Below are 9418 nucleotides of genomic sequence, written 5' to 3' on the forward strand. Positions count from 1 at the left end.
GAAGATCTCGGAGGAAGAACACCAGGCAGATATCTACTCCCCCTCGGAGGTCACTGAAAAGGCATTGACCCACAGCAAATAGCAAGAAAGAATGGGCCACCTATGACATGTTGCCTAGGTTCTCCCCCAGGTCGCTTTCCACCATTAGGCACTAATCATCTCCCCTAGACTGATGTGTGTCTAGCCAACTGTAATGGTAATGCCTGTCAAGTCTGCGAACTCCCTGACAATGGGTCTACCCCCAAATGGTACACCCGTCAAGGCATAAAAGCACAGAGGTATGATGGTGATCTCGTCAATAAGGAGAGAAAAAGAATGAGTACTCAACCACCATCGCTCCATCAGGGCCACCACCAGTGCCGAATTGAATTTTCAGGTCTCTACAAGGGCTAGCCGGCATAGGTATGATGCATCAACTACCTCCTTCACTCTACGAGAAAGCATCCTATGCCATGACTAAACCATGCTCGGATGGCCATACAAGGCTCGGGTAGGTGGTTCTCTCCCCTCATGCTAATGGAAATAAAGAATGTATAAAAATAAAATATAAAAAAAGAAAAACAAAATCAAAACAAGAATAAAAGATATCAAAATAATGAATAAAATATAAAGACTTACCCAAGAACCCCATACAGAGTTGCAGAAATGGTTCCAACTGTTGTGAAGAGTCGACCCGGAATACCAATCGGCCAGGCCCTCATCCCTATGGGAAGAACTGCTGCAACTCTCCAGCTGAATTTCTCCAAAAGTCTTTATCTTTCTCCTTTCAGCCATATTTTCAAAAATACAAAAATAAGATGACGATCTTCAAGAATATTTTCAGAAAGTTTTCCAACTTGCACAAAAACCCACAAGAATATCAAATTCTCCAAATGACTCCTCCCCTAAGAACAAGATGAAGATCTTCAAGAATAAGATGAAAATCTTCAAGAGCAAGATGAAGTTTTTCAAGAACAAGATGAAGAACTTCAAAAGAAACCTGAAGGCTCCAGAAACTCAAAAGCCACTCACTTCACTCAGAAATGTTAGAATAAGGAATGGACAAGGAAAGGGGACCATTTTATAGGAAAAAATTCATTTTCCTAAAAAATAAAAAATTTTGAGATTCCAAATCAAGCATCAAAATTCAAATCAAAAAGCAAAGATAAAGATTCCAAATCAAAACCCAAAGGTTCAAGACCCAAATGGTTAAGAACTGGGGCTTAAACCCAATGGTCCAATCTCATTGACCCCGTCCCAGATAGCCCAGATCGGTTTGAAAGAACCCACCTGGAGACCAGATAGCCTGGCTCGGTTCAAAAGAACCTGTCTGAAAGACCAGATAGCCCAGACTGGTTCGAAAGAACCCGTCTGGAAGACCAAAATCCCTAGGACTGGCAGATGGAAGTCTAGCCTACGAAGAACATTTTTCATGTACTAACATCTTCTGTAGGGAGGGCTCAAATCTCTGCAATTGATGGACAAAACCCTAGGACTGGCAGATGGAAGTCTAGCCTAGGAAGAATATTTTTCGTGTACTAACATTTTCCGCAAGGAGGGCTCAAATCTCTGCAAATGATGGACAAATCCCTAGGACTGGTGGATGAAAGTCCAGCCTAGGAAGAACATTCTTCATGTACTAACATTTTCTGTAGGGAAGGCTCAAATCTCTATAAAACATTAGTTTAACATCTTCCAATAGGATTGGAAGAGCAACAAATTCCTTTCCTACAATCGGCAGTCCAGGTAAGTCCTAAAACTCTAAAAAGTTAAGAGATATTATCTGTTGCGTCATGAATGAGCAAGATGATGGCAGTACATGCTCCGGGTGACAAAATGTCGTCGTTCTTTTCTTTGCCCTTAGGCTGTTGGCACAGGCCTCGGCCAAAGAGAGGCATTTTGTAGACATCCAATTTTATCACTCTCCTTTGGCTATGATGAAATGTGGATCTTGACCTGACTTTCGGCTTCCAATCAATAGAGATGATGATGGAAACATTCCCCCTACCCAAAACCCTGGAAACCCCCATGAGGGAGAGAAGAGGGTCCAATTTTGACTTTCTATATATGAAGGTATTTGGTCCAAATGATCGTATAGATGGCTAGTGCTCAAAAATACAGTTCCGACGATATATGGTACATCAAAATCAGACTGACGGATCTCCCGTGATCATCCCCAAAAAATTACACTTTCCCACATGTATGCCGCGCAGGAGGACAGTCCCGCTGGAAACCTAGAAAAATTCCCAACCTACCCCAAACAACCTAAAATTCATCCTCTACCCACCTAGATAACCCAAAAACACTCCCCTACCTAAAACCCTAGAAACCCATGCACGGGAGAGAAGAGGGTCCAATTTTGACTTTTTATATACAAAGGAATCTGATCAAGATGACTGTACGGATGGATAGTGCTTGAAAGTACGATTCCGATGATATATGGCACATCAAAATTGGACCGATAAATCTCCTGTGATCGTCACTAGAAAAATCTGTAAATCGCACAATATGGAGCCAGCCAAGGTGCCATGTGCTATGCGCCCTACCAGCACTACCCAGCAGCCCGCGCCCCCGCTTGCACAAGCCCGAACCCCTGCCCTGCACACATGTGTGCTGGCCAACAGGCCAGCCAGTACGCATACCCACGCTGGTCAGCAGGCCAACCCGCACACATACGGGAGCTGGCTACTGCCCTACTTGCCTGTCTGCTACCCATGCCCGTGCCCCCTTTTCCAGTTGCTACCAATGCCATGGTGTTGCATCATGCGTCGCACACCCATAACATTGCCTGCATTGTCTGTCCTCCTATACTAACCATACCTCGTGCACTTTGGCCCAATCTTACGCGCCTTCGAAAATGGTTGAGATTAGTTTTCGTTGGCTCGATGGGTGAAGGGATTCCCCCTTCACCCACTTAAAACCAAAAACCCCTTTTTTGCTAATGATTCTCTCTCCCAGAAACCCCCATTTTACCCATTGGATAAAATCCCTCTTTTACCCATTTTGGTCCGAGCCCCCCTTTTACCCATTAGGTAAAAGCCCTCTTCACCCACTTTATGCAAAAAAACCCCTTTCATCCGTTAGATAAAAATGTTCCATCTTTCCATTGGTCGAAAAAACCTATAAATACCCCCTCTTTTGGATTTTAGACACAAAACAACTCCACCTCATTCCATAGTAGTGAAGCTCTATCCTCTCTCCTCCCCTCCCCCTCTTGAGTTTTTTCAAGTCTTCGGAGCGATCTTCGTCAAGATCCGAAATCTTGTTTAAATCTTCGAAGTATTCTTCGGGACTTTGAAAATCTTTAATCCAAGTTCTTAGTCCAATCTAGTTTTTGCCAAAAGTAGTGTGTTCTTCAACCCCCTCCTTTGAGTGTTCTTGAGTTTTACCAGAAATAGAAACCCCCCTTGAGGTTCTTTGGGTCTACAAAGAGATCTTTGTTAAGATTCAGAACTCTGTTCAAATCTTCAAAGTGTTCTTCGGGACTTTGGAGATCTTTAGTCCATTTGTATGTCAATCCGTTTCTTTCCAAAAATAGCGGCTCCTAGCGGAAGCCCTATCTGAGTGCCCCTAGAATCTTTCCAGAAATAGCCATTCCTAGCCGAAGCTCTCCTGAAGTGCCACCTTAGCCTAGCCCTCCCTAATCTATCCACAGTGGAAGCTCTATCGAAATACCACCTGATCCTAAATCCAGAAATAGCCTTCCCTACTAGCCGGAACCCTATCCCCATACCATCACAATTAACATCTCTCAAGAAAGGAAGTTGGAGGTCAAGACCTTCTTCCCCTGAGTCAGGAGAATTTAAAAGACAGCCCGAGCCGATACTAATCAGGGGCCTACTCCTCTTGACCCGAAACAGGGGTTAAGTTTAGGTACAGTTTCTCTATCCAATTATCATCATGTAGACTTATATATTGACCTTGTTTTAGTGTATATAGTAGTTTGAATTCAATCAATGTATATATGTGTAATAACTTAGCCATGCATGTGGAATAGTAATAATTTTGGAGAATGTTCGTTCTTAAGCATCTAGTAGGAAGATTGGTCGAACCGGATAGATTGGGTACCTAACACCTTCCTAATTCTATAACCTGACACTTACCCTAAATCTATGGACCAGACCAAACTTTAGGCCATTTTCTCAGGAATTAGGCCCACCCCTGGGTCCTAGGACCATAATCCTAGGTGGCGACTCCAAAACCTTTTGTATGATCCCGATCCCCATATTGGACCATTATTAAACCCCCCATCTAGAATGATGAAATTTACACTCTTGCGAAAATAGGCCCCCACGTATTTCCAAGTGAAGACAAGGCGGTGCGGGACCCACAAGCAAAGCACACACGACACGAACCCCTCCCCTCACACATGAAAGAGAAAGAGAGGAGAGTTGGATGGGATGCAAGTTCATTTCCGGCCGCTACCCTCACATATTGACAGGGGTTTCATGTGTGTATCTGTCCACTCGTATTCAAAATTGGCTATGGACATGATCAATAGAGTCATCAAAGGTCCATGGGATTCTCAAGTTCTAAAAAGTAAGATCTTTCACCTTTTGACCTCTTTTGTTCTGATAGAGTTTAAACATATTTGAAGCTTTTTAAGCTAAGCTCTCTCAACCATTATCCATATAGAGCCAAGAAATAGCATTGGGACAACCTTTGCAGTGTACAAGAATTCTATACTAAGTTTGAACTGGAAGTCATCCATAGGAACAACCTAAAGATTGGTCACTTAGAAAACTAAACCCAAGCTGGTCATAGATCAACTGACGTTAGGCTTATTATTGACCTAGAAAGAAAGTGAGTGAGCCTAATCCCTGGCAATATGTTGGAAGAGATATCACACTACCTTATGGAAGAAAGCATCGAAATGCCACCCAAGAGATTCTCAGTGGCAGAATCAGTGCATAGGAACAGATGGGGAAGGCTGAAAGTGGATTTGGAAGGCCCCGCCCACTATACTCTTTATCAACAACAGATTTCATTCATTGAATAATCCGACAAAGGTAGTGTATTGAATGAGCTCCAACAAGATAGCTACACAAGCCACCGCTCTAAAGAGAGAGATGAATCAACTTGTTGATTAGAGAGTGTGGTCGCCATTTTCTATACTTTATTTTTCTTTCGTTTTTTTAATACATTATATTTAATATTTAAAAATATTATATATATATATATATACATACATACTCTAATACATTATTCTGTTGATCGGTTGGGATTGTTGATCTCATTAGGAACAACCGAATAATAGTCGGTAGGTTCCAAGTCTGGCATGTTTCATCATTCAGTTGTGTCAGTTTTGGCTTTTGATCAGTGGGGATGAGTCGGTGCCATCAGTGTGAGCTTGGAATTGACATAAATGATTATTTACGATATATGGGGTCAACCATAAATAATAAACTCCTCTCAGCCTCTCTCTTAGCTTCTGTGGATCCCTACCATCAAAGAAGTTTAGTACAATAGGAAACTACCTCCATGTTCTGCGAGTAACTTTATGCTGATGAGGCAATTGGGCCGTATCAGCCATTAGAGGATTGTTTGGGAATAATCTCACGATAATTAATTTTGGCACTTTGAAGGACTTCATATACGAGTTTGGTCTACCCACCTTATAGTTAAAGCTTTAATCAACAATGGGTAGTAGGATGAAATCTACAACTAATAGTTTATGAAGTTCACTATCCACTTGAAATTATTAGGGCCGATATGTATACTGTTGATGATTTGATTTGGGAATTTGTTCTTTTTATTGGTTGGACGGTTGTGCTTTTTCCTCTTTTTATTGATTTTATGTTTTTTCTTCTTATTGGATTTACCTTAAAAATAATAATAATAATAATAAATAAAATAATCTGAGATTTTTAAAAGAAAACCATGAGGAGTGTTCTGCTAACATGACCTGTAGGCTGATGAAAATTGTGCTCTTTTTATGTTTAAAATAACATATATAATAAAATCTAACAACTTTTCTTTTTTTCGTTGAAAAATCTAACAACTTTAATAACACCTTTTTTAATTAGTTAGTTTTCTATCAAAATAGAATCTTCATCATATCATACAAGGAAGGACCAAGCACCTCTGAGTCAAACGAAAGGGTTGTGAAGCAAAACTATCTCTTGTAAAAGTACCCCAAAGCATGGACCTTTTCAAGGCGTGAAGCATGCCCTGTTTTTTTTAACTAGTCATAAAAGGTCAAACAAAAAAATCTAGAGTCGTTAATTTATTTATTTTATTAATTAAGAAAAAAGATTAAATATTTTAAATTTCCATCAACAATACTTTGACATTCTGCACATGTTTTCGACACATAAGAGTCCAATTTTTTTAATAATTTCTACCTTTTTTTTTTTTTTCCTTTCTAATAATAATCTTTCATTAATGTCCTCCGACAATCATATTAAATATCTACTTGGACTGGTCAAAATCGCTTGGATCGGATTGCAGATTGATACCAAGTTATGACTGATTCAATACCAATTTAGTGGTAGGATCTAAGGGTAAAGAGGTCAAAATATATTTTTCCTCTTATGGTTCTCACTCTCTTGGGTTAATTCCCACTCACAGGTTTTTTTACCTAAATCAAGTAAGAATTCCCATGCCTTTCCTTCATCTGTAAAGGATATGAATCCCTCAGGACACATAGAATCATTTGTTTAGTTGGGTAATCAACACCCTCATAAATTATTTGACATAAATTTCATAAGTCTAGGCCATGATGAGGGCATTCTTGGTGTAGATCCTTGAATCTCTCCATAAGTTTAGAAAATGACTTATTAGGCTTTTGCCTAAACTGAAGGATATCACTTCTAAGCTTATTGGTCTTATAAGTTGGGAAAAATTTCTTAAGGAAGACAACTGTGAACTGTTCCCGTGAGGTTATGGAATCTATGGGTAACCCATACAACCACTTCTTAGCTTGGTCTTTTAATGCAAAAGTGATAAACCTAAGCTTAACAGCATCATCAGAAAGCTTTTGGATCTTAATTAAAACACATACTGCTTTAAATTTCCTTAGAAATAGGTATGCATGCTCAGAGGTCAACCTATGAAAGTGGGGCAACATAGTGATGTATTAAGATTTGAGTTCAAAATTATTGCCCTGAGATTGTGGTAGAACTATGCAGGAAGGTTGGGCTGTTCTAGCAGAGTAGAACCTATCTTTCAGAGATTTAGGTGAAGGGTTTTAATGTTGGTCTCCCATATTGAAAGGTTTTAAAAAGAGCAAACGTATATGGTCACTATTTGTTGGATCTCTTTTTTCTAACCGATTTTTAGTATTACATACCCACCTAACACTCATGCAATAGAAAACTACCCACAACTAGAGTAAGACAAGCACAAAAGAATGGATAGTAAAACTTTTTTTTTATGATTTTTTTGATATTTTTTGGCTTTTTGGGAGCTTACCGACAAGGATCCAGGGTTGCTCAGGTCAATTCCTGAGGTACTGCTACAGGGCAAAACCTGTCTTTATTATACTGTGAGGCATGACGACCTTCGCCGATACAATTATTATTACAAGTTGTTCTTCTCAGGAATTCAATAAAAGAAAAGGAAAAACAAAACAAAGCACTCCGATTTACCAAAAGAAAGCAAAAAATAATATAGAACTGTCTCCCCGGCAATGGCACCAAAAACTTGTTTGAGATTTTAAAATATAACCACAAGCATATGGATCAGTATTGCTACAGGTCGAACACAGGGAGAGTAGCCACTTTATTTTTTTACTTCTTTTAATAATGCGAAAGTGAACCGATTAATGATTGTGATCTAATTCTAATTACTATCCTAAACATATGTATCTAAAATAATGTCCTAACCATTCGTCATCTAAGAATTTAAACACGCAAGCCACGCAATTAAAATTAAATAAATAAGTAGTTGAAAATAAACACTCCACGTAATTAAAAAGCAATGAAGGAAAAAAAACTGAAATAAAAATAAAGTAAAAGAAAGGAGATAAAGCTAGAGAGAGACTGACAAGTATGTTTCTCTACTTAGCCCGAGGGATGCATCATAGTATGAGCTTCTCTACTTGACCAGAGAGTCACTCTTACAAGGGTTACTCTACTTGACTTCAGGAAAAGGGAGAAAATTAAAATAAAAATAATAAAATGATAGTTCTATGGCTAGGAGGGGCAAAACCAACATATACACTAGCCATGAACCTTGGGGGAAAGGGATAGCAATAATGTAATGACTGAAATTAAAATCCTACATTAAGAAAGAAAGGGTAGTCAGAAGAGGGAATGAAATGGGGGAGAGAAGACTACTGAAGGAGCCTACTTACTTGAACTTCAACCCTTGAACTAAAAACTTGATCGATTTGAGACACTACCAGTACTAAAAACCAGATCTGGAATAAACCAAATCTGAAATTTCTAGTATTAAAGAAAACAAATCTAAAAAAAAAAATTGAACTTGAAAGATATGCTTCATAACTTATTATTGTCACTTATAAGTAAAACTTGAAAATTGCAACTTCAATTGTTTAAGCAATAAAAATAAAAGACTGAATAAAAAACAAAAGTGCTTGCATTAATTGAATAAAAAGAACTTACAAAAGTGTTTAAAGCATAAACCTAGAACCATGGTTTTAAGTATCTCCGATACCGATATGATACCCTCCGATACGTATCTTAAATTTAGCCGACCGATACGATACACATCGATACGATACATGAAAATTTTAAAATCCTTTCGTATCGATATATATCCTACAATACATACTGATATGCATCAATACACCACCAATACACATCGATACGATACGATATGCCTCGATACGACTATGAAAATTATAAAATTGAGGTAAAATGTACGTTTTGGTATGTATTGGTACATATCGGTGAGTATCAGTAAGTATCGATCGGTACATATCGGTATGTATTGGCACGTATCGGTGAGTATCGATATATATCGGTACGTATCGGTGAGTATCAATACATATCGATGAGTATCGATATGTATCGATCGATACGTATCGGTCATATAATGGCCAAGATGGGTAATTTTTCAGAAAAACACGATTTTTTGAAGGGTTTTTGTTCCAAAGTTGCTGTCAGCCATATTTCTCTCTAACTAAAGTGGAAATCAAAGTTGGGAATAAGGATTTTACATTTATGGGACAACTACAAACCTTGAATTCTTAGTACAATACCCTTAATTTAGTGTTTATGCATGATACATGTTATCAATACCTTTTTTTAACAAACTCTTTATGCAAAAGTGTTTAAAAAAATGTTTCCTATCCATTTATGTGTATATCTTTAGCGTATCTTAGCGTATCTCTGATACGATACGATACTCTCCGATACGTATCTTAATTTTAGCCGACCGATATGTCGATCGATACCGATACTTTAATCCTTGCCTAGAACTAGAGCTAGAGAAAGAGAAAACTATTTTTTCTCTATTTTTCTATTTTTCTCTC

General features: G+C 38.5%; 1 non-coding gene across 1 annotated transcript; it reads left to right on the forward strand.

Annotated features, from left to right (window-relative positions):
- The first annotated feature begins 6692 nt into the window (after window positions 1–6692).
- On the forward strand, window positions 6693–6799 carry LOC122067951. The gene has a single exon (XR_006136927.1). It is a non-coding gene; the product is annotated as a small nucleolar RNA R71 (small nucleolar RNA).
- Window positions 6800–9418: the final 2619 nt, after the last annotated feature.

This window comes from Macadamia integrifolia, unplaced genomic scaffold, assembly GCF_013358625.1.
Source record: "Macadamia integrifolia cultivar HAES 741 unplaced genomic scaffold, SCU_Mint_v3 scaffold3268, whole genome shotgun sequence".
NCBI lineage: Eukaryota > Viridiplantae > Streptophyta > Magnoliopsida > Proteales > Proteaceae > Macadamia > Macadamia integrifolia.